The sequence below is a fragment of the Schistocerca cancellata genome, chromosome 10 (genome assembly GCF_023864275.1).
Source record: "Schistocerca cancellata isolate TAMUIC-IGC-003103 chromosome 10, iqSchCanc2.1, whole genome shotgun sequence".
Lineage (NCBI taxonomy): Eukaryota > Metazoa > Arthropoda > Insecta > Orthoptera > Acrididae > Schistocerca > Schistocerca cancellata.
In genome coordinates, this window is record NC_064635.1 from 205916176 (window position 1) to 205943452 (window position 27277).

General features: G+C 46.1%; 1 protein-coding gene across 1 annotated transcript in view; it reads right to left on the minus strand.

Moving 5' to 3' along the window:
* The window catches only part of LOC126106270 (mucin-19-like), a 267599-nt gene that overhangs the window by 220717 nt on the left and 19605 nt on the right, over positions 1–27277 (minus strand). The gene's annotated exons all lie outside the window — the stretch shown is intronic.

Consider the following 27277-nt stretch of genomic DNA (forward strand, 5'->3'; position numbering starts at 1 on the left):
TTTCCACTCGATGTAATGAATGGCACCTCTTTTTACATGTGTACAAATACAACATAACGCTTATAAGCAAGACAATGATTGTATTTGATTACAAGAGTAATGAGACCAACATGCCATATGTTGTTTACGGATAATACTAACAAGTTATGCGAAATCGTAAAACCTGTAGTAGGGAAGGCAAATACGATACCTACATTTGTTGGAAGTACTCTTCAGGGGTACAACACTTCTGTGAAGGAAGCAGCCTGTAAGACTCCAGAACGACAAGTTCTAGAGTACCAGTAATTGCCACTAATGATTCTATTAAGAGTCCAGCTCCCGTGTATAAAAGTTTAACAAAGCTTTGAAATTACGTTTAAAGTTTGTTAGAAGCCGCTAAGGGCTCTCATTATTAAATACTGGAAGAGTGTACTCAGGCTAATTTGGCCGCCGTTTTAAGGAACATCTACCACGGCGTGCTGAGAAGTAATTCCTGCTAATTTTTATGCGGAAACTCTTAAAGCTTTTTAAATAAAACAAACGTTATGATCATTCCACATCGTTATTCTTCAAGTCTGCATATCTGCAGCCCTCTTCGTTTAGAAGGCTCCGAATTGTAGCTTGTGATATATGAGGTGCGTAACGTAACTACGTCGGTGGGTGAGAAACAGCCTTGCTGTAATCTAGTTTCGAATTCGAAGAGTTCCTCCACACGTGGAGCACCCTCTCCCCCAGCCTGTCAGAGACAGACCGCACACCAGCGCTGCGACACCTGCCACACTCCGACGTCTTGGGTTCACAGCAGTCGGTCGTCCTCCATACGGTCCCGACTTGGCCACTTTCACCATTTTCATCTGTTTCATAAGTTTAAAGAACACCTTCGAGGACTCCACTTCGATAGCGACGAAGCGGTGCAGGCAGAGGTCAACAAAGTCAAACACTCTGAAGTGAATGGTCTCTCGTTGAGAGAAATGTGTTCGACGCCAGTGTGACTATGTACAGAAATAAATATATAGACATGAAGAATACAGATGAACAATGCTAATAACGTTTGTTTTATTTAAAAAGTTGTAGATTTCTCACACAAAAAAATTCGGAGGCACTGCTTTTCACGACAACCTTGTAATAGTTCACTGAGCCGTGTATCGACTCGTGCTACACCTTGTGTTTAGATTGAGTTGGTTTTCCTTTTCTTTCCCTGACATGTTTGTTTGATATGTTGTCTGTGATTAAGTGGCTGCTTGGTTGTCTTTTCCCTCTGCTATCGATATCTTCGTTTCTGCTTCCGGGAAACTGTTATGGAGGAAGTGAGATCTTTGACCGGTTGTAACCTCGTGTGGTGGCGAGGAAGTAGGGAGTTGCGCGCAGAGAGTGTGGTGGAGACGGGAGGGCAGTGTGGCTCTCCAGCACAAAGCAGGCGTGGTCGGTTGTACCGAGTCGCTACGTGATGTATGTCGGTTGTGTGTAACGAGCGGGTCGAGTTGTCGGAAGAGCTCCCCGCGGGTTGGTTGTAGACAGAATCGCCCCAAGAGTACTTGCTGTTCATTTCGCTTTGGTGGGACGTTAACAAGATTATTTAAATCCTCCGTTTCAACACTGGAGTTTAAAGGGAGACACCTAACATGAAGGAGCGGTCACTATCCGTCAACGTTGCAGAGAAGTCGTCAACTTCGGTGACAGAGCGTGTTGTCGCGTGACCGTGGCGTGTTGGGTACGCTGGCGACGCGTGCGCGGTCGGATGTGTGGATCCTTGCCATCGGAGGTCGTGTACTGCCTGTTCGAGCGTAATTGCAAGTTAAGTTAGTGGAAGGTTTAATCATTAGGTAGTAATTTTGTGTAACCAGTGTCTCTTTTGCCTTGTGGCCTCCGGCGACCAAGTTTCCTGTTCCTGACACCGGTGTAATTAAAGACAGTGATCTTTCCTCCTCCTCTCGTTACTGTCCGATGGGAGGTGTAGTTTTGGCAGTTTAATTGTTTCGCTGTTCTGTAGTGGGTTATGAGTAAATTCATGCTTCTTGTTGGTTGATCATGCGGTCGTTCATTCAGGACTGTGTGGTGTAATGTTTCCTTGCACGAGGTTAGCTCTAATTCTGTCAGCAAGTTAAGCCATCTTATAACACGTTTTCGCTGGCTAAAAGTCGGTGCAGTGACCAGCCTGAGAGTGGCAATTGTGTTTACGGGCGTATTTAAACTGGTGAGTATTATGTCTAGCCTGAGCATCCCTGAGTGGGTGATTTGTGGCCACCTTACACGGGTCCGCCATATCTGTTATGTTCTAATGATATCCCAGGACTCTTTTGTTTAAATTTTTTTTTTAATTCCTCCAAGTTTGTAAATTCCTTTTATTGCCATTAATCGTGTGTTTGCTGAGACCTGTTTAATTTTTTTAATGGCGGTGTTGGTACCTTCACTACCTCGCCATACCTTATTAACATAGTTCTGTATTTACTTTAGTAGCCTGTTTACTAATGTTCTTTAAATTTTAAAAAAAATGTTGTATTGCTATAAATTATTTGACTGCCATTAGCGGCGTGTTTAAAAGGCTGATTATTGCCGTACTGCTGGTTTCTGTAAGATACGAATAAAACATTTGTGAAAATCACAAGTCGACAGTAAACTACTAGAAATTTGGCCCCGTTTCCAAACTTGTGGTGTGGCTTTTAGTAACCGTAACCACTGTGTGTGTCATTCACGAATCGCGATGTTTATCACGTCGTATATCTGAAACTATGAGTCGTACACTGAAGAGCCAAAGAAACTGGTACACCTGCCTAATATCGTGTACGGCCACCTCGAGCACGCAGAAATGCCGCAACACGGCGTGGCATGGACTCGACTAATGTCTGAAGTAGTGCTGGAGAGAACTGACAACAGGAGTCCTGCACGGCTGTCTAAAAATCCGTAGGAGTGCGAGGGGGTGGAGATCTCTTCTGAACACCATGTTGCAAGACATCCCAGATATGCTCATTAATGTGGGGAGTCTGGTCGCCAACGGAAGTGTTTAAACTCAGGAGAGTGTTCCTGGAGTTACTCTGCACCAATTCTGGACGTGTGGAGTGTCGCATTCTCGTGCTGCAATTTTCCAAGTCCGTCGGAATGCACACTGGATATGAATGGGCGCAGGTGATGACAGGATGCTTACGTACGCTTCACTTGTCAAGAGTCTTATCTAGACGTATCACGGGCCCCATATCACTGCACACGCTCCACACCATTACAGAGCCTCCACCAGCTTGAACAGTCCCCTATTGACATGCAGGGTACATGCATTCATTGATGAGGTTGTCTGAAGACCCGTACACGTCCAGTATCTCGTTAAAATTTGAATCGAGACTCGTCCGACCAGGCAACATGTTTCTAGTCATCAACAGTCCAGTGTCGGTGTTGACAGACCTAGGCGAGGCATAAAGCTTTGTGTCGTGCAGTCATCAAGGGTACACGAGTGGGTCTTCGGCTCCGAAAGCCCGTATCAGTGATGTTCCGTTGAATGGTTCGCACGCTGACAGTTTTTGATGAGCTAGCATTGAAATCTGCAGCAATTTGCGCAAGGGTTGCACTTCTGTGCAGAACTTTTTCCGGACGCAGCGATGTCGGTGATTTGATGTTTTACCTGATTCCAGGTATTCACCATACACTCGTGAAACGGCCGTACGGGATAATCCCCACTGCATCGCTACCTGGAAGATGTTGCGTCCCATCGCTCGTGTGCCGACTCTAGCACCACGTTCAAACTCACTCGTATCTTGCCATTGTAGCAGCAGTAACCGATCTAACAACAGCGCCAGACACTTGTTCTCTTGTACAGGCGTTGCGACCGCAGCGCCGTCTTCTGCCTGTTTACATATCTCTGTATTTCAATACCCATGGCTATATCAGTTTCTTTGGAGCTTCAGTGTAGATAGAGCTGCTCTAACGAAATCACGGTTCGGTAGTTTTGCTGCACTACATATAGGATCTAGTAAATGGTAGGATTACGGGTAGTAGTGGCAGACAAAGAAACATGAATAAACGTGTAAAAGAGAAACTGGGATCCCACGATTTATCTACCATTCTTTGTTTTGTTTGGTTGTTCCAAGACATCATTCAGTGATAGTCCATAGCCATTTTCATGTCGTTACAGGATACAAATTGCATTCTACAAATAATAAAATTAGTTGATCGCCTAACCTCTGCACTTTTATGTAACCGAAGAAGCTACTACTGATGCAAGTGTTAGTCGACTTCAGCATTATTTCACCTGGTATGAAGGTGCTTCGGCCGACTTGTCTTAACGTTTCATCGCGATATTTTTCGAGGACGCGCTGTACTTGATAGTATCTGCACAGTTGCCTGTAACTGTAAATCATTCACAGTGTAATGTGCTTTCCTTAGTCACAACTGCACTAATTTATTGTGTAACTTCATCTCCTTTTAACTTCTCATAAAGGGCACGGGAGGCCAAGTGCAACAATATCGTTGGAGTGTAGTACAGTCTTCTCGTACAAACATAAAAAAGTAATTGTTGCGGTTATTTTGTACTCAACGGAATGTTCTTCAACATGTTCAAAGGCAAGAGTTACCTGGTAAAATTGATAAATGCCAACAGTATTTATGAATAACAGAAAAATGTTTTATGTAATTAGGACGAAGTTTTAAAACGATGTTTGATGTATTTTCTTTTGAGTTTTTTACTTTCTTGTTGAGGACATTTCGTTTTCTATCTCTATGTAATAAATCTGTATTGTTTTCTTATTTTTACAACATCAGCCCTCTGTTTCATATTACAGATCAACAATTTTCGAAGAAAATCTAATTGAAACATCAACAGTTTCAATTTTGCTATAAATACAGTTTATTTTTAAGTAACAAACAGGAGGATAACTCTGTAGAACAAAAATGTTCCGTAGATTACGCAGCACTTTATAAATCCTCACTCACTTTCAGGACGGTGTACCATTTCCGGTTTCTAGCGGGAATCTAATAGGACACCGATTGCATGCGTACCGACAGCGATCGTTATGAGGTAACGCCGGAGAGGTATGCAACACACCAAACTTACGTGTAGGGCGGTTTTTTTTTTTTTTTTTTTTTTTGTGGTTTTAGGGCGCACAACTTCAATGGTCATTAGCGCCCTGACTACTCTAAAAATGCACCGCGAGCCACAAGTTGACAACAACAACTAAAAGGAAAAACACAATAAAAGACAGACTGACAGGCATAGGATTAAAAAACTTCATCAAATGTCCTTAGCAAGGTGTGTCAAATTGATAAAACAAAGAACACGAGCAGCTGCTCGTGGGTCATCCGCTAAAACGGCATCGAAAGTAATAGGCAGGTTAAGATCGAGGCGCAGTTGGTTAAGATCGGGACAGGACATTAAAATGTGTCTAATCGTCAGCAAGTGCCCACATGGGCAGAACGGCGCCGGCGCAGCCGTCAGCAGATGGCGATGGCTGAACCGGCAGTGTCCAATCCTTAACCTTGCTAAAACGACCTCCTCCCGCCGAGAAGGGCGTGAGGAGGACGTCCAAGCCACGGGAAGAGGTTTTAAGGCCCGAAGCTTGTTGTCGGTAAGTGCAGCCCAATCGGCATGCCACAGCGACACAACGCGCCGACAAATGACCCTGCTAAGATCGGACGAAGGGACACAACAAGAAGCTGTCCGAGGCTGGAGGACCGCAGCCTTGGCCGCGGCATCTGCAGCTTCGTTCCCAGGGATACCGACATGGCCGGGAACCCACATAAAGCTAACCGGCGGACCGACGTCCACCAGCCGCTGAAGGGAGCGTTGGATCCGGTGTACGAAAGGGTGAACCGGGTACGGATCACTGAGGCTCTGGATGGCGCTCAGGGAATCTGAGCAGATGACATAAGCAGAATGTCGGTGGCGGCAGATGTAAAGAACAGCCTGGTAGAGGGCAAAGAGCTCAGCTGTGAAGACCGAACAATGGTCATGGAGCCGGTATTGGAAACTTTGTGCCCCGACTATAAAGGAACACCCAACCCCGTCATTGGTCTTAGAGCCATCTGTATAAATGAAAGTCATGGTGATGAACTTCGAACGAAGTTCCAAAAAACGGGAGTGGTAGACCGAACTGGGGGTGACCTCTTTTGGGAGCGAGCTGAGGTCAAGGTGAACGCGGACCTGAGCCTGGAGCCAAGGTGGCGTGTGGCTCTCGCCCACTCGAAAGGTTGCAGGGAGTGAAAAATGAAGGTGTTGAAGGAGGCGACGAAAGCGAACTCCAGGGGGTAGCAGGGCAGAGACAGACAACCCGTATTGACGGTCGAGAGAGTCGTCAAAAAAGGAACGATAAGACGGATGGTCGGGCATTGACAGTAGCCGACAGGCATACCGACAAAGCAGTATATCGCGCCGGTAAGTGAGCGGCAATTCGCCAGCGTCAGCATGAAGACTCTCTACGGGACTGGTATAAAATGCTCCGATCGCAAGTCGTAAACCCCGATGTTGTATGGAGTTGAGGCGGCGTAAGATGGATGGCCGTGCAGAGGAGTATACAAAGCTCCCATAATCCAGCTTGGAGCGGACGATCGACCGATATAGACGAAGTAGGACGGTTCGATCCGCTCCCCACGACATACCACTGAGAACACGGAGGACATTTAAAGAACGGGTACAACGGGCGGCCAAATATGACACATGTGGAGACCAGCTAAGTTTCCTGTCAAAGGTAAGGCCTAAAAATTTGGTTGTCTCCACGATTGGGAGAGCAACGGGACCAAGTCGTAAGGACGGTGGGAGAAACTCTTTGTAGCGCCAGAAGTTAATACAGACCGTCTTCTCGGCAGAAAAACGGAAGCCATTGGCGACACTCCAGGAGTAAAGACGGTCAAGAGAACGCTGAAGACAGCGCTCCAGGACACGTGTACGCTGCGCGCTGCAATAGATGGTAAAATCGTCCACAAAAAGGGAGCCTGATACATCAGCTGGGAGGCAATCCATTATTGGATTGATCGCGATGGCGAACAGAGCTACGCTCAAAACTGAGCCCTGTGGCACCCCATTCTCCTGGCGAAAGGTGTCGGACAGGACAGAACCCACACGTACCCTGAACTGTCGATCCATTAAAAAGGAACGAATAAAAAGAGGGAGGCGACCGCGAAGGCCCCATGTATGCATGGTGCGGAGAATGCCCGCCCTCCAACAGGTGTCGTAAGCCTTCTCCAAATCAAAGAACACAGCCGCGGTCGGGCGCTTCCGCAAGAAGTTATTCATAATGAAGGTCGACAAGGTAACCAGATGGTCAACAGCAGAGCGGCGCCTACGAAATCCACATTGTACATTTGTAAGTAGGCGTCGAGACTCAAGCAGCCAAACCAATCGAGAGTTAACCATTCGCTCCATCACTTTACAGACACAGCTGGTAAGTGAGATAGGTCGATAACTGGAAGGCAAGTGCTTGTCCTTCCCCGGCTTAGGAATCGGGACAACAATAGACTCGCGCCAGCATGCGGGAACATGTCCCTCAATCCAGATGCGATTGTATGTACGAAGAAGAAAACCTTTACCCGCAGGAGAAAGGTTCTTCAGCATCTGAATATGAATAGAATCAGGCCCTGGAGCGGAGGACCGTGATCGGCCAAGTGCAGTTTCGAGTTCCCGCATGGTGAACGGGGCATTATAACTTTCACAATTCGAGGAGCAAAAGTCAGGTGGCCTAGCCTCCTCTGCCTGTTTGCGGGGGAGGAAGGCAGGGTGGTAATGAGCGGAGCTCGAAACCTCGGCGAAAAAGCGGCCGAAGGCATTGGAGACAGCCTCAGGGGCCACAAGGACTTCATTCGCGACCTTCAAGCCAGAAACTGGGGAGTGGACCTTAGTGCCAGATAGCCGGCGCAGGCTACCCCAGACAACAGAAGAAGGAGTAAAACTGTTGAAGGTGCTTGTGAAAGCAGCCCAGCTGGCTTTCTTGCTTTCGTTAATAATACGACGACACTGAGCACGTAATCGTTTATAATTAATACAATTCGCCACTGTAGGGTGGCGTTTAAAGGTGCGTAAAGCACGTCGACGAGCACGTAAAGCGTCTCTACATGCTGCAGTCCACCAGGGGACCGGTACACGACGTGGAGAAGAAGTAGGGTGAGGGATGGAATATTCAGCAGCAGCGAGAATGACTTCCGTGAGGTGTGCGACCTGACGATCGCAGCTTGTGAAGGTTTGATCCTGAAAGGTCGCCCTGGAAGAGAAGAGCCCCCAGTCTGCCTTGGAGATGGTCCAACTAGAGGAGCACGGAGAGGGAGTATGCTGCAGGAGATGGATAACACACGGGAAGTGGTCGCTCGAATATGTATCAGCAAGTGCATACCACTCAAACCGGCGTGCAAGTTGGGGAGTACATATAGAGAGGTCTAAATGGGAATAGGTATGAGATGTGTCCGAAAGAAAAGTAGGGGCGCCAGTATTAAGGCAGACAAGATTGAGCTGGTTGAAAAGGTCTGCTAACAAGGAGCCCCTCGGGCAGGAGGCTGGAGAACCCCAAAGGGGATGGTGGGCATTGAAGTCTCCAGTTAACAAAAACGGTGCAGGTAGCTGAGCAATAAGTTGCATCATGTCTGCCCTGGTAACGGCAGATGACGATGGAGTGTAAACGGTACAAAAGGAAAACGTAAAAGTGGGGAGAGTAATGCGGATGGCAACTGCCTGCAGGCCGGTGTGCAACGTGATGGGATCGTAGTAAATATCATCCCGGACCAGCAACATAACCCCTCCATGAGCTGGGATACCTACCATAGGGGGTAGGTCAAAACGCACAGAGGTGTAGTGTGCCAAGGCAATGTGATCGCATGGGCGTAGCTTCGTTTCCTGGAGGGCTACGACGAGCGGACGATGCAAGCGAAGCAGCAACTTCAAGTCCTCTCGGTTGGAGCGAATGCTGCGAATATTCCAGTGATTAAGTGCCATCGTAAGAAAAGGAAGATGAGAGAAGGGGTCACCTCGAAGGCCGCTTAGGGCCTGGCTTCGAGCGAGCACTGCCGCCGCTATCAGTAGGCGGACAGTCATCGTCCATGGGGTCTATAGGGTCATCGGCCATCTCGGGAGGATGGCCGGGAGGGGGAGCTTCCTCCGCCGGTGAACGGCCAGATGTACGGCTACCGGCGGTGCGGCCAGGCGAAACGGATGACGGCCTGGGGCGGCAACCGCTGGGTGGCGCAGGAGAAGAGATGCGCCGTGGCGGGGAAGGAGAACTGTGCTTCCTATGCGCCTTTTTGGAAGGACGTTTGGTGGAAGTATCGGTCGAAGGCTGGGAGGTCGAGGGACGGAGGAAGTCTGCACGGGATGGTTCCTTCTTGAAGGACCGTGCATCTGACTTCGGTGTCTTCGACTTAGCAGAAGCTGAGGAAGTGGCTGGTGTCTGTGGTGTGATGGGAGGAAGAGGAGACGTCGACCGCGCGATCTTAGCACTGGCCGAACGGACGACCGTGGTGCTGAAGGTCAGATCGCATGTCTGGGTTGCGACCTCCCGGGTAGTCCGAGGAGAGGCGAGGACAGTACTATATTTCCCCGCTGGGAGCAGCGTGGGCTTCCTACTAGCCAATAGCTTGCGAGCAGCCGAGGTTGACACTTTCTCTTTGACACGAATTTCTTGGATGCAACGTTCGTCCTTATAGACAGGACAGTCGCGGGAGGATGCGGCATGGTCACCCTGACAGTTCACACAATGAGGAGACGGAGGTGGACAGTCACCCTCATGGGCATCCCTGCCACAAGTGACACATTTAGCCGCATTGGAACAAGACTGTCGAGTGTGATTGAAACGCTGACACTGGTAGCAGCGCGTAGGTGTCGGGACATAGGGGCGAACAGAAATAACCTCGTAGCCCGCCTTGATGCGCGATGGCAGCTTAACACTATCGAAGGTCAAGAAGAGTGTCCGGGTCGGTACAAGGTCGTTGTTGACCTTTTTCATGACCCGATGGACAGCCGTCACGCCCTGCTCAGCGAGGAAAGATTGAAGCTCCTCGTCAGTCAATCCGTCGAGGGAGCTAGTATACACTACACCACGAGACGAATTCAAAGTTCGGTGGGCCTCCACCCGGACAGGGAACGTGTACAGGAGGGTGGCCCGAAGCAGTTTTTGTGCCTGAAAGGCATTCTCAGTTTCTAGTAATAAGGTGCCGTTACGCAACCTGGTACAAGATTTGACAGATCCGGCTATGGCATCAACGCCCTTCTGAATAACAAAAGGGTTGACAGAGGAAAAATCCTTTCCGTCCTCAGTGCGAGAAACTACGAGGAACTGTGGGGCAGGCGGTAGTACTTTTGTCACTGTTGGCTGGTCACGTTTCCGTTTTTGGGTCGAAGTCGAAAGCGATGGAGTAGAATCCATTGCGGAGGAATCCCCCATGATTGCCAGCGTCTCCGATGGCGCGCTCCTTCCTTGTGGGGACCCTCTCAGAGGGCACTCCCGCCTTAGGTGAATGTTTACACCTCAGGTCACACCTCCCGAGAAACAGACGGAGGGACCAATCGGCATGGTCAGAAGGTATCAGCTCAGGCAATCACCCCTACCCGGGCCTGGCCTTTACCAGGGGGTACGCGCGTGCCTTACATGTCTACCCAGGGCGGGGACTTACGCGTTACCCCGTCACCGGCTACGCGTGCGAACGCGTGGGTCGGCCTTCAGACACGCACAGGGAGGAAGGAAGAAGAGGAAAAAGAAGAGAGAGAGGGAGAAAGAGGACAGACTGTCTCAAACGCCGAGGCGGAGACCAGAGAAGGCAAGGAGAAGAAGGCAATGAGAAGGCAAGGAGAAAAAGGCAATGAGAAGGCAAGGAGAAGGCAAGGAGAAAAAGGCAATGAGAAGGCAAGGAGAAAAAGGCAATGAGAAGGCAAGGAGAAAAAGGCAATGAGAAGGCAAGGAGAAAAAGGCAATGAGAAGGCAAGGAGAAGTCAAGGGAAAGAGTAAGGAAGACAGTGAGGTGGAGAAGAGCAAAGAAAGGGACCAACAAAAGGAAGGAAGAAACGAGAAGTTTAAAACCAAAAAGACCACGATTATAGGTCGTGAAGATCGTCCGTCTCCGGACGCAGGCGCTAACTACCCCCGTGAGGGGGATGGACTCCTTTTAGTCGCCTCTTACGACAGGCAGGAATACCTCGGGCCTATTCTAATCCCCGGACCCGCAGGGGGGGTGTAGGGCGGGTAGCACCATAACTAACCAAGGCTACTAGTAAAATTAGCATAGTCTACATCTGCGTGTCAGTGAGAAACATTTACAAGCGGGTTTTAAATTACGTGTTGGACGTCGCTAAGTGCCGTCATTCTTGAACAGTTGACGAACACAGTCCGTGCAAATCGCACGCCGTTAGTTACGTTGCCTCAACATTTAATCAGTTTCAGACTTTAAAGTTATGCTTGAATGCAAGGTTGTACCTCTTAATGAGTAGATTACGACAGCGTATCAAATTTTTAGATTGGATCTGCAATGAATCAAATATCGACAATCAAATTTTTGTTGCTCCTGGAACCCGTTAGATAGGCTGACTCCTACCCTGACGTGGTGACTGTCTTATGGAATAGGCCTTTTCTACAGGGTGCTAAAAAACTTTGTCAAAAGCCCATAACGGTGTCGCGGGGTGGGCTGCGTTGAGAAATAATTGTCACGAAAAAATTCGATACGTTGCGCCGTTTACGAGTTTACCATTGGAGGTAGCCAATCTGCTCGTCGTGCACGCAAATTCAAGTGTTCCGCCAAAAACGTGAAGCCAAACGTGTTCTTCGTTTTCTTTCTTAAAATCAAACAAGAAAGCAATACAAAAGACATGGGACGGTGGAAAGGATCGAATCCGAGTCAACGACTGAACAGTCTCGTGCGCTATCATCTACGCTATGGGAACAACTGCATCTGGCGGCCCGTTGGAATCTGCGCGCGCAAAGACCCGATTGGCTAACTTCAGATCTAATTAACCTGGAGACAGCGTAACGTATCGAACATTTTTTCTTAACACAACCTAACCTACAACCCCCTTACAAGTTTTTCAGGCTGTTTCTGACCATCCTGCAGATGCTAGAAACGTCTGGAGTCGTACCTAGTAGGTAAGAAAACAGACATTCGGAAACGAGGTGTTAGGATCGCGACCAGTCAATACAGTCCACAAAAAAGTGTAAATGAGAATCGCTGGAAGGAAGACAACGTTCTCGTGAAAGCCTTTTTGGTTAATCTGTGCGAACCACGATCATGTCCCACCTTAAATTACAGCGTCAACTAGATAACGGTCTTGGCAAACCATCACAGTACGTCATATAGCATGCACCAGTTTTATTTTATTTAAAACGACAACGTATAAATATCGTCACAATGTTCATTTTCGTGCTAAAAAGCAGATATCATCGCTTGAAGTGTATTCGAAACCACACATACGCAATAAACACTAATTCCGCATTCATGCTGGCTGGCTCACAATGGCAAAAGTTAAACATCAGGCAAGGAATGAGTTTGCTCATATGACGTACATCGGAATTTATTCATGATCAGAATCTACAAAAAGTCAGGGACAAAAATATTTTATCAAGTAATGTATACCTATAATATTCTACTTTGATTGAAATGTAGGATTGTATGCTTACTCTGTGTGTGATACTTTGAGTTTATAACTTTTGTAAAGCTTCACACGACGCTACGACTTTAATGTTTGACGGTACATAGAACCAAATAACATTTGTCAGATTTATATGGACATGGCGTGGAACCCTCACGAATGATTTTTGCTTATACGGCAGTATTTTCTATGTTTCACAGAAACTGGTTGTGCTCATTAGCAGAAAATGGTTCTTCTATTTGAAGTAAGCGATCTAGAGCATATTGGGTACTTTCACATATTGGATTAGAACCTGAAAGATTGACTGTCCTAGTTTGAAAGAAAATATTGTATTCTCCTTCTTCTTATTACCTGTATTGAAATTTGTGGGATATGTTTGAACTGCTGTTGTATATTTTAACTGCGTGTCCATTGTCATAACGCTCAGTAGTTGCGACTGTAGTTTTTGACGATGTATGGCGCCACGAAATACCCCCGAGTTTAACAAATATTTTGTGTAACTTCTTATCACTGTAAAGTCATTACCATTTGTACAAAGAAAATCTATCAGCCGCACTGTGTAATAAATGCATGGAGTTCATGCGCCTTGGCGCGACTACACGTTTTGAAATGGCACTTGGTGACAAAACTTCCTTCTTGGTTCGCTCCGTGCAGAATTGTGTGTGTCCTCTGCAAACAAACGGCATCTTTACAGTATGTGATCAGAAGTATACGTGGCTGAAAAGACTTAAAAGTTCGTGGCGCCCTCCATCGGTAATGCTCGAATTCAATATGGTGTTGACCCACCCTTAGCCTTGATGACAGCTTCCACTCTCGCAGGCATTTGTTCTATCAGGTGCTGGAAGGTTTCTTGGGGAACGGCAACCTATTCTTCACGGAGTGCTGCACTGAGGAGAGGTATCGATGTTGGTCGGTGAGGCCTGACACGAAGTCGGCGTTCCAAAACATCCCAAAGGTGTTCTATAGGATTCAGGTCAGGACTCTGTGCAGGCCGGTCCATTACAGGGATGTTATTGTCGTGTAACCACTCTACCACAGGCCGTGCAACAGGTGCTCGATCGTGTTGAAAGATGCAAACGCCATCCGCGAACTGCTCTTCAACAGTGGGAAGCAAGAATGTGCTTAAAACATCAATGTGGGCCTGTGATGTTATAGTTCCATGCAAAACAACAAGGGGTGCAAGCCCCCTCCATGAAAAACACCACCAAACCATAACAATACCGCCACCGAATTTTACTGTTGGCACTACACACGCTGGCGGGCATTCGCCATACCCACACCCTGCCACCAGACCATCACAATGTGTACCTTGATTAGTCACCCCGCACAACGTTTTTCCACTGTTCAATGGTCCGATTTTTACACTCCTTACACCAAGCGAGGCGTCGTTTGGCATTGACCGGCGTGATGTGTGGCTTACGTGCAGCTGCTCGACCATGAAATCCAAGTTTCATCACCTCCCGCCCAACTGTCATAGTACTTGCAGTGGATCCTGATGCAGTTTCGAATTCCCGTGTGATGGTCTGGATAGATGTCTTCCTATTACAAATTACGATCTTCTTCAACTGTCGGCGGTCTCTGTCTGTCAACAGACGAGGTCGACCTGTACTCTTTTGTGCTGTACGTGACCCTTCACGTTTCCAGTTCACTATCACTTGGGAAACCATGGCCATAGGGATGTTTAGGAGTGTGGAAATCTCGCGTACAGACGTATGACGCAAGTGACACCCAATCACCTGACCACGTTCGAAGTCCGTTAGTTCCGCGGAGCGCCCCATTCTGCTCTCTCACGATGTCTAATGACTACGGATATCAATGATATGGAGTAGCTGGCAGTAGGTGGCAGCACAATGTACCTAATATGAAAAACGTATGTTTTTGGGGGTGTCCGGATACTTTTGATCACAAAGTGTACGTGCGGCAATCATTCTTGAGTTGTTGTAGCATAGTTTGGCGCAGGTAGTTTCAATCAAAGCGGAGTGCTATAGCTATCCATTACTGTGTTTTATGAAATCTTTTTATGTGATTTTTTTTATAGATATCTAATGATGCACTAATTTTGAAACGCGTCATACGAGCAACAAATTCATAACTTTCCTGATGTTTGACTTTCACCAATGCGACCCCTCTCAGCCTAAATGCAGAACTACTGATTATTGCACTGAATTTTATGTCACGTTCAAATTCACACACACATGTAAGTTCACTCTGACCTGAATGCACAGCATCTTAGCCCTAGCCAACAAAAGCGTCGCTGAAACTTGAGTTTTCCCCAGTGTAAAATGCTGAAGCAGCTTACGGGAAACCGTGACAGAGGCTTATCAAATCTGATACCGCAGAACACTGCCTTGGCACCCGCCATCCTAAACAGTATAGCAACACCGGGATTAGCAAGTCACCTTAAAACTGAGAGATGGAGGTTTTTGCTGAAATTACTGCTCGGAATCCTGCTGTCTCCCATATCACACAAGAGAGGGACTCAGTTAATGCTACTTCCTCACCCTTTGGTAATTAATATTCACTAATTTCTGACGTGGAGCATATGTGATGGCCGGTGGTGCTTGCGGCGTCGCACTTCCTCCGAGTGAGTCACTACTGTCAACAACAAATCCCCTGATGGGATTCCATGTACATCGGCGGCAAAGACAGAATTACGAGGGACCTGAAGAGCGGCTACACGTCGCGCGCGCGCGTACGTGTGTGTGTGTGTGTGTGTGTTGTCTTTCGGCATATGCCCCGCATACGGGGATTTCAACTTTCCTTGCGCAGAGCTACCTGGTTGCGTAATTGCCTTGACAATGACACGGTATACACCTGTCGAAATATCACCCGGCTGCATTCTCGGAAGTAGTTTCAACAAGGGCGTTGCTGTTCAAATTTATCCACAACCGATCGAAATGGCAACCTCTTCCATATGTGGACAGCATTTCGTTCCTAAATTTTATGTATGAAATTTCCCGATTTTCAAATATGTTAGTGACTCTCTGTCGTCCGAAACGGATGCTGCGCCGTGACGTTTGATAGAATTTTTTTTTCCGCAAACGGAAGTGTCGTGACCTTAAAAAGGTGGAACAGGGTGACTCTCGATTTTGGAACCGTTATTAATAATTTTTTGAATAAAATAACAAACAAATTACAAAATTAGCTTTACATCTATATCGTACATCATTGAGATTGTAATACATATTTTTTTAACTAAAAAACTTGCACGCAGAGGACACAACACGTCATCGACAAAAGGTATTCGCAGAGGGCGAGGGTGGTTGGTGAGACTATGAACTCTGAACGCCACGATTTTCAGCCTCTAAGAAAATTTCAAAAACTTTGGAAATAATAACACTGTCTAACGTAGTACGTAAGTATATTTTCAAAAACTGTTTTTAAGAAAATGTCGGCACTCTGAAATAAAAGATAATATTTTCGACAAATAGTCGTTATAAAAACGTGCACCAAATATCGAAATAAAAATAAATAACAAAAATCCTGCGTAATAAAGCAGAAAAAAACACTAAGAAGTTACAACAAGGTATAACGTAATTCCGTATATATTTCATGAGTTATAACTCCAGTCACGTTGGAAAATGTTGTTTTGAAGAAACAAGCATTTAAAGTTTCAACTTGCATTTTTAAAATTTTGAAATATAACAAATCTATAATCGCTGGTCTTTTCTCCGCAGATGTCGAAACACACTCATTTTGATTGACTTCTTTCCACTTAGCAACCCAAGCACTTTTTGCACGATTTCAAACCCTTTCTATTCGTATAAATACCATGTCATTTTCAATTTTCAAGCACGTTTCATTTCGTAAAAAACACAAGCGAAATGACTAGTTAAGTAGACACGAGACAAACACGTGCTTTCAGATTGTTTACCACAAATGAATCATTTTATGAAGAGAACTTTTGTTAACAATAGTATTTTAGTTGTTAGTAATTGCTCCCTGTGTTACTATCCGAAAGTAACGATCCCTATTCCACCGGAAACTGATATAGTATTAAATCGCCTGCATAGAGAGCTAAGCTGCGAACGACCACGATGAATTAAATTGCGCATTTAGCATTTATTGTAGAGACTTTATATGCATGAATCATTTTTTTTTAAATAGACTCTCTACGTAATATTTTACGCTAATGAAATATTAGGCTCAAAGAATTTCTACACTAGTCTGCCACCTAAACACTTTCAAAAGAGATATGTACTTTGGAACCCCTTACTGGTAAGTCGAATCTCGTCGAAATCGCTGCGTCAGTCTTCCCTTGTGTTGGGCAGTGTCAGACGCCACGCTTCGTTATGAATATTCAGTAACGAGTGCCGGTGACGTCACTCGAACGCCAGCAGTACTTGGAAACGCAGTAACAGCTTCGGCAGTGGACCACACTGCTAATCACAACGTGACGCGTGCGTCATCATCACAGCATGCAGCGGCTGACGTCAAGGAAATGGTTACGTGGCTGCAAGATGAGTAGGCCACTTGCACTCGTAACAAGGAGGAGATAAGGCAGCAGTGCACATCATCTCAAGTATTAGTCCCGACGGAAGGAAGGGCGGCAAGTACATACGAAGATTCCGGTTACTTTTATTTTTTAAAAGAAAAAAACTATGTTCAGACTGTGAGGGATCGTGCAAGTAAAAGTTACTTGGTCATGGCACGAATCAGTACGTAATAAACGAATGCATCGTTTATCGGCGATATATACTGGTACAATTCTCTCGGGTTTACATCCGCGTCAAGTGCTTAAATGTCCGCGTGTCTTGCTCTGCGGTCATTGTGAGGTGCTGACGACAGTCACTTGACAATAGCCAAGTAGTAATCGACCGAAAGCAAGAAGCCCGAGAGAATTTCATCAGAGTCAGTTCATAGCCAACGGAATATGGACTACAAAATCGATAGAAAAGGAGTTGAAGAAGTAAAACAAAACACGAAACTAATTATGACAGAGTATACGAATAAGTAACACTTTCAAGAGAGAAGTTCTCAACTGCTGCCAACAACTTCTGCACAGAATAGAAGTAGTCCGCGGCAATGATACCTTTCCACATACATTTGAAGACTCGGGGTTTACCACACGGGTAATGAAACCTACTTAAGAGTACAGGCCTATCTGTACAATGCATAGGGAACTGTTACCCAAGTGCAAATCGTTTTGCGGCCTAACGTTCAGTGAATGAATGTCGCACTTCCCTCCGAGTGAGTCACTATTGTCAACAACAAATCCCCTGATGGGATTCCATGTACAGCGGCGGCAAAGACAGAATTACGAAGGACCTGAAGAGCGGCCACACATCGCCGACCGCCCCTTTCAGAGTTAAGAATATTCTTGTGTTGGCACAGAGTTCCCCCAAAATGCAACACCGTACCACTTACGTGAATGGAAGGGAAGTAACCAAAGTAAACAGGCCCTCGCCTCTCGGTGTCAGACGGTGGAGATGATTCATATAGTCAAGATGGCAGCATTCAGTTTCTGCGCATGATTTTCAGCTTGATACTTTCAACAAAACTTTCCGTCTGAGCTCAATTCCTAAAAAGTTAGGTGTATTGGCGTCAATGACTGGCCACATCGGAACAATAAAATTTCGCTTTTACAACATCTGTGGCTATCCTTCGGAAGCCGCTTTACGGTATGTGGCGGAGGGTACTTTGTGCAACAGGTTCACTTCCTCCTGTTACTGTCCCAGCCCTGCGTATGGTTTGCGGGAAGGAAACGATTGCTTGTAGCACTCTATGTGGACTCAGATCTCTGTAATTGTATATTAATAGCATTTTCGCGAGATAAAAGTAGGGTAAACCATTATATTTGTAGACTCTACTCCGAACATAGGCTCTCGGAAGTTCAACAGTAAACCAGATCGTCACGCAAAACGCTTCTCTTGGACCGTCTGCCACTGCAGCACTTCCGTGATGCTTTCGCGCTTACTGCACTGTAGAGCCAAAAGAAACTGGTACACCTGTCTAGTAACGTGTAGGGCCCCCATGAGCACGCAGAACTGCGGCAACACGACGTGGCATGGAGTCGATTAACGTATGAAGTAGTGATGGTGGGAGATGACACAATAAACGCCGCAGGCCTGTCCATAAATCCGTAAGAGTACGAGGGTGGAGGTCTCTTCTGAACAGCACGTTGCAAGGCATCCCTGAGATATGCTCAATAATGCTCATGTCAGGGGAGTTTGGTGGCCAGCGGGAGTGTTCAAACTCTGAAGAGTGTTCCTGGACCCACTCTGAACGCAATTCTGGACGTGTGAGATGTTGCATTGTCCTGCTGGAATTGCCGATGCCGACGGAATGCACAATGGACACGAATGGATGCAGGCGACCAGACAGGAAATTTATGTGCGTGTCACCTGTCAGAGACGTATGTAGACGTATCGGGGGTCCCGTACCACTCCAACTGCACGCGCCCCACACCACTTACAGAGCCTCCACCAGCTTCAACAGTCCCCTGCTTACGTGCAAGGCCGATGGAATCTCCGTAGCCGTACACGTCCATGCCCTCGAGACTCGTCCGACCAGGCAACGTGTTTCCAGTCATCAAGAGTCTATTGTCGGTGTAGATGGGCTCAGGCGAGGTGTAAGGCTTTGTGTCGTGCAGTCGTCTAGGATAGACGAGTGGGTCTTCGGCTCCGGAAGCCCGTATCGATGATCTGCATCAGTTTGCGGAAGGGTTGCACTTTTGTCACGTTGAATGACTCTCTTCAGTCGCCGTTGGTCCCGTTCATGCAGGATCTTTTTCCGGTGGATGTGATGTCGGAGATTTGATGTTTTCCCGGATTCCTGCTGTTCACGGAACACTCGTGAAATGGTCGTACGGGAAAATCCCCACTTCATCGGTGCCTCTCAGATGCTGTGTTCCTTCGCTCGTGCAGCGACTGTAACAACAAACTGACTTAAATCTTGATAACCTGCCACTGTAGCAGCAGGAACTGATCCAACGAATGTTGTCTTATGTAGGCGTTGCCGACCGCAGTGCCGTATTCTACCTGTTTACATATATCTGTATTTGAAAACGCATTGCCTATACCAGTTTCTCCGGCGCGTCAGTGTACAAATGACGCAGTAGATGGTGTAGGTATTTCCAGGAGGCTTTTCGCGGATGATGCTGTTGTATACAGACGATAGAAAACTGCAGCGGAACGCAGGAACACCTGCAGAGCAGACTATCAACGCTTGGTGCAGGGAACGGCAGTTGACCCTACACATAAGTAAATGTGACATACTATGCACAAATATGGAAGAAAAAACAGATTATTGTGTGATTACATGAAACTTTCTGGCAGATTAAAACTTTGTGCGAGGCCGAGACTCGATCTCGGGACCTTTGCCTTTCGCGGGCAAGTGCTCTACCAACTAAGCTACCCAAGCACGACTTCGAGTCTCGGCCAGGCATAGAGTTTTAATCTGCCAGAAAGTTTCATGTCAGCGCCCAATCCGCTGCAGAGTGAATATCTCATTCTGTGTGATTACATGATTGCACAAAAAACACGGGAAGAAGTGACATACAGAAAATATCTATGAGTACGCATATGGAGCGGTTCGAAGTGAACGACCATATAAAATTATTAGCAGGTAAAGCAGGTGCGAGATTGAGACTCATTGGAAAAGTCCTCAAGAAATTTAGTCGTTCAACAAAGGACGCTGCGCTGAAAACCACCTCGTGTCGTCTATAGTTGCATATTGCCCGTCACTCTGGGATGCGTACCACGCAGCACTGATGTAGCAAATGGAGAAGGTTCAAAGAAGAGCAGTACGTCTCGTTCCGGGTTCAAATACACTGAAGCGCCAAAGAAACTGGCGTACGCATGCGTATTCAAATGCAGTGATATTTAAGTAGACAGAATACGGCGCTGCGTTCGACAACGTCTATATAAGTCAACTAGAGCTCGGCGCAGTTGTTAGATCGGTTACTGCTGCTGCAATAGTTGTTTATGAAAACGTCATTGAGCTCGAACGTGGTATTACAGTCGACGCACGAGCGACACGACGCAGCACCCCAGAGGTGGCGGTGAATCGGGGATTTTCCCGTGCGACCACTTCACGCTAAAACATCAAATCTACGACATCACTGCGGCCTCAGAAAGATCCTGCAAGAACGGGACGATCGACGACTGAAGAGACTCGTTCAACACGACAGAAGTGCAACCCTTCCGCATTGCTGCAGATTTGAATGTTGGACCATCAAAAAGTGTCAGCGTGCGAACCATTTAACAAAAAATCATCGAAATGGGCTTTCGGAGCCGGAGGCCCACTCGTGTAACCTTGATGGCCACACGATGCAAAGCTGTATGCCTCGCCTGGGCCTGTCAAAACCGACATGCAACGGTTGATGACTGGAAACGTGTTACCAGGTCGGACACTTCTCGTTTCAAATTGTATCGAGCCGATGGACGTGTACGGGTATAGAGACAACCTCATGAATCCACGGACCCTGCATGTCAACAGGGGAACGTTCAAGCTAGTGGAGGCTCTGTAATGGTGTGGGGCGTGTGCAGCTGGAGTGATATGGGAGCCCTGATACATCTAGAAACGACTCTGATAGATGACACACACGTAAGCATCCTGTCTGATCACCTGCATCCAATCGTGTCAATGGTGCATTCCGACCGTCTTGGGCAATTCCAGCAGGACAGTGCGACACCCCACACGTCCAGAATTACTACAGAGTGGCTCCAGGAACACTCTTCTTAGTTTTAACACTTCCGCTGGCCGCGAAACTCCCCAGACATGAACATTATTGAGCATGTCTGGGATGTCTCGCAACATGCTATTCAGAAGAGATCTCTACCCTCACTTACGGATTAATGCATTCGGGAGGACGACGGTTCAATCCCGACTTCAGCCATCCTGATTTAGGTTTTCCGTGATTACCCTAAATCGCTTCAGGGAAATGCCGGGATGGATCCTCTGAAAGGGCACGGCCGATTTCCTTCCCAATCCTTCCCTAACCCGAGCTTGCGCTCCGTCTCTAATGACCTCGTTGTCGACGGGACGTTAAACACTAACCACCACCACCACCACCACCACCACCACCACCACAGATTAACGGACAGCCCTGTAGCATTCATGGTGTCAATTCCCTCCAGCACTACTTCAGATATTAATCGAGTCCATGCCACGTCGTGTTTCGGCCCTTCTGCGTGCCCATGGGGGCCCTGGTGTATCTGTTTCTCTACCTCTTCAGTGTATAGACTGCGAAAGTAACACTCCCTTGCGGTACGCCCGAAGTACCTGTTACGCCGTCCAGAAGGACATGTTATGTTCTGTTTGCTGGGAAATCTTCAATTCACACTGTTGCTCTTATATTCCGTGGGCTCGTATTTTGTTCATTAGACGGCACTGTGGAACTGCATCGAACGCGTTCTGGAACTCAGGGAACACGACAGCAGAGTAGGAAGTAAAGGCTGTTTATAAGTGGCTACATGTTCGAACAAGAAAGTAAATGAAACACACTGCCACGGAGCACTCCGCAAAATTAGCGAAATAGTGGTCACGTACTACTTCTGTTCCTGAAAATCGGCTCTCACTAACTGTACAACATTTATAACCCCAACATAACTTCGCAAGTCGCCGTCACCACCCCCTCCGCCAGCGAAAGAACTCTGCAGTAACTAGCACACTAGTGATTCTTCTGGTTGGCTACTTTCCACAACAGTTCTCTGAGTCGTATTGCAGGAATGTAGCAAAGAGTACTGCTACATTTATATTACAAATTTAAGAAAAAGGTAAATTATTATCTTAAATACCCTAATTGAGGGAAGAAAAATGAACAAAAACATTTTTAATGAATAGAGAGGATACTGGGAGACCCAAGATTCGTGCACTCTGCCGCACAGCCTTCGTTGCATTCCATTCCTGATCATAACAACAATGCTGATGTAAACATTACGCTGCGTATTCTCCCGCGTTTGCTATTAAGTCACTGGATTTTATTTCCCGTGGAGCTTCAGCCGTGTAAAGTCGGGTAAGGAAACAATCTCACCTTTTATGGGGCACAACGATTTACTGGCTTTAAAAACGAAAGTCCGTCCATCGAGTCCGCACTGATTGTGAACAACTGCAGATTATCGTGTGGAGCTTGTCTGCTTCTGCGTGACATTAAACAGCTGAATGTTAATCATGTTTCGTTTATTCTGTTTCCATTTGTTTTATTTAAACACTTCTCACAGATAGGTATAGAATTTTAAAATAATTAATAAAATCGATTAACAGCAGACAATAAATATTGAAATGTCATTGAAATTTTAAAAGGCGTAATACTCCGGTAATACGCATTTTAATGGCCCAGGCGCAAACCATATTTTATCTTATAAAAAGAGCATCGAAAATACTTGCGCAAACACAATATGATTTACGTTTGAGAGCAACGCGTGATTTTTAAGAGCGTATGGCACAGATTTTGCTCTGTAATGAAATACTGAAGCCACTTTACCGCTAGTGACAGATGTTTTTCCGATAAACTCTCAAAAATAATGAAAACTATTAGTTTTTCACCGCTTTTTAACGCTGCTCGTTTTCTATGTTCCACAAAAGAACACGACGCAGTTTCATGCATTTTCACCATACGTATGGGTAACACGAACAAGTAAGAAGCGCCACAATGGTTGCCTGCGTGATTGTTGAGAAGAGACTGGGAGGGGAGAGGGGAGGGAGGGAGAGATTTCCCTCCATTTTCGTCCCTATTTACAAAGCGAGAGGTTCTTTGCACCATCCCACCCCCCGGATGTTTTCTCAGAACGACGTACGCAAGTTAATGCTGCGGTACAGAAAGATCACCACTTATAAACTAAGGAATGGTAAGCACTGCATTTTGTCACATAGAAAGGCTGATTTTCCTCCGTACACTACATTTACTCTCAAGTACACGACATAGGACGTCATTTCGATAAACATCTAAAACAACTGATAGAGTGGGTTCAAACCAACAACCTTGTATATACATGTCAGTTTTACTGTATCCAGTATGCTACCACAACGGTGTCAATTTGCTTATATTTTCATGGTGATACTGTACAATGTTTCTCGAATTTATTAAAAAGAAGGTGAAAACTTCAGCGTTTCGGCATTTTATCTTCAAAGGAGAAACTGAAAGAGTATTTACAAACCAAGCAGGCACGACCTAAAATACCGATCAGGACTAGTCATAACATCGTGCACAGAATTGTTCAGAGAAAGCGACTGTACACAGATTTGAAATAAGAAAGACGTGAGGCAAGTATTTAGCATGTATGTAATAGATATATACAGTCTACTTCCAATGTCGTAACAACACCTGCGAACGTGTGCAACGACCGTTGACCAATCGCTGTGTTTCTTTACATCAAGGTCGTTCATACAGTGAGTAGAGTATACCAGTACAAAAATGTCTGTAATAAAATTTGACTCCTTACCGTACACGTTTCCGGAAAGCCAGTGGCCTTGCTGCAGTGGAAACACAGTTTCCCGCCTGATCACTGGAGTTAAGCGCTGTCGGTCTTGGCTAGCACTTGGATGGGCGGCTGCCGGGCAGCAGGGCGCTGCTAGCAAGTGGTGGGCACTCAGCGCTGGTGAGGTCCTTTGAGGAGTTACCTGGCTGAAAAGTAGCTGCTCCGGCCACGAAAACTGACAACGGCCGGGAGGGAAGTATGCCGACCACATCCAGTGACGCCTATCGACTGAAGATGAAACGCACGGGTGTTTCGAAACATGTTCAGACGGGCACAGTAGTTACGTATTTCCGGTAGATGGACGTTAAACAGAGACGATGTAGGTGCACTGTACCCACAAGCACGTTGCATATGTTCATTTAATTCTCCGCAGGTGGGATGGCCAATTAGCGCCTTGGGTAGAGCTTTGCGTTAGAATACTCGAGTTCGATTCTGGGTCTAGATTCATTTTTTTTTAATTTTCTATTTCTGATCTGCCCAATAATGCTGTTGAATACTCTGTTTCTTCAACAATACAAGTCCTAGAAGCACAGTTTTTGTTGATGGTCAACACAATTATTGGCCAGAAATATTCATAATCAATTAAATAAATTGGTTGTGATATGAAGTAACAACAGAAGTTGTCAATGTGGAGGTGCTGAAACATATAATCTATATTCAGCTAGAACGGCCAGGTTCTTGTTTCCTGAGAAGAGGTATAACTGAAGAAGTGGGAGACATTTACGGCAATGAGCAGGAGAGCGTGGAAGCTGGTAGTGGGCGGAGAAGAACAGAGAAAACTTTAATGACTGAACTGAATTTATAAGTGGAATATCAAAATCGACTGAACTCTTCTTCGTGTTAATATTAAGTAACTGCAGAGGGATAACATATGCTGTAATTGCTCTACAACGATTACGAAGCCAGATACCCTATCGTCCGAGAGTACAGACGTGAGTGTCATCCAACTGTTTGTATGGATGAGACGTGCGTTGACGCTTGTCACACAGCATCGTACGGATGGACTGACAATTCTGTTTCGAAAGGAAGCACACAAGTATCATCCACGCTGGTGGTCATGCATGCTGGTGAGGGGAACCGTTTTGAACCGAATGGTTACGTGTGGTTTACATTGGGCAAGGAAACACGGAATTGCCACAACGACATACACTTCTCAAATTATGAAAAGCTGCTCAGGAAGAGATTAATAACCTCTACTTACCTCGTTATAGATAACGCCCCTTACCACAATAAACAAGTGACTCGTGCTCCAACATTAAATTCATGAGGAGAGAAATGATGTCCTGGTTAACAGAGCACACGCGGACAACCAAATTGTATTCACTGATCAAAATGAATTAATCAGGCCACATTACTTATAAAGTAGACAGTATTTTACCCGAATGCGGTACTTCGTTCGAACAACACAGAATTGGTCCTATAGAGACGTGTGGGCAAGAATCAAGAAAGCTGTTTCTGAACGTAATGGTCGCGTTATTAGAACTTATAGATGAGCAAACGAAGACTGAAAGAAGCGCTGTGAGAACGTAAACAAAACAGAAGCGCAGTATATTTAAAAGACGACGTTTACTGGAGCAAGGGCTGCTCACCATATAGAGAACATACATTAAATGTATTCGCAATTGCAAATAATGACAACCGTCAGCTGTAGAATGGAATGACGGCAGTGAAAATTTGTGCCGGACCGAGACTCGAACCCAGATTTCCCGCTTATCGCGAGCGGTCGCCTAACTTTTTTTTTTTTTTTAATATAGTTCATTGCGTTTGGTCTATGCGGACGTCACAAGACATCCCTTCAAGTTCATCGTTGACTCCTTGACTCAGTTTTTTTTTATTTTTTTATTACAGAGAGCACGCAGCCCTCTGACCGAACACAATGAGCCACCGTGCCGGCGACACATTTGGCTATCCGTGCACTACTCACGGCGAGACCCAAACTTCTGTGTGTGGTCAACCGTGCGCCTGAGACCTGTGCTCTTACACACGTTATGTATAGTCCCGTGTAAGTCAGACGATGTACTCTAAAGTCGCTTGCCCTGTATCGGCAGATAAATACGATACTGCAGCGTAAATACGATGATCAGAATAACACAGGCGCTGCAGTATCGTATATTGTATACGGAGGAGACGTTGAATTGGAAACAAGCATGTCAGCAGGACTGCTGTACCTTAGAACTTTCGGCCGCAACGCCTTCTTCTAAAGTAAGGGACACACACACACACACACACACACACACACACACACACACACACAGAGAGAGAGAGAGAGAGAGAGAGAGAGAGAGAGAGAGAGAGACGACACGACCACTGTCTGGCTGCTGAGGTGTGGCAACTACTACAGCAGGAGCAGCCACAAAGCCGGAATGAAAGATTAATAAAACCCCCATATCAGATAAAGGGTTTTGTGTATCTGCGCGAGATTTTGGTATTATATGTGGGTGTTTTCTACTTTAGAAAGTCTTGTAGTTGGAAGCTTAAATGTATAGGAATCTTTTTGTCGTACCTGTCTGCAACTCCATAGATGGTGAATAGTAGTCTGTCTATCCATAATATTCTCGCTATTCCATCCTGGATTTTCCACTATTTTGATTTTGCCCTTAAATACATTCTTTATTTGAAAAAAATATGTAGTTAGCTCAAATGGCTCTGAGGACTATGGCACTTAACATCTGAGGCCCCTAGAACTTAGAACTACTTAAACCTTACCAAACTATCACACGCATCCATGCCCGAGGCAGGATTCGAACCTCCGACCGAAGCGGTCGCGCGGTTCCAGACTGAAGTGCCTAGAACCTCTCGGTCATAACAGCCGGCTTGTAGTTAGCTGAATAACGCGGTAGATAATGAAGTTTCGCATATTAACAATATAGCAAGATATTCTCCTGTTTGCTTGCTGTCATTTTCCAAAATCTCGCGTAAATACACCAAACCGTTTATCTGATATGAGGGGTGTTATCAATATTTCATTCCGGCTTTGTCGCTGGTGCGCGAGATCGCAAGAGTTGCGCTGCATAAAATCAGTCTTTCTCGCGACTGGTGAGAGATATACGGCCTCCTTCCAAATCTCAAGAAAAATTCATTACGTTATCCAAATTTGACACGCAGCAATGTATGATGTAATACACGCCAAACGCGAAATCATAGCGACTCCTATTTTTCATCACAAATACTTGGAACTTCGTGCAGTCTGTTGCTTAAATGCACACTATGACAGTAACTACGCTCATGCTCATAAATTAAGTATAATGCTGATACATGGTGAACCAACGCTCTGGTGGGCGGTTTGCGTGTTTAAATCACATCGGGTTAAGACCATGCGTCGCACGATGGACCTATCAGCAGT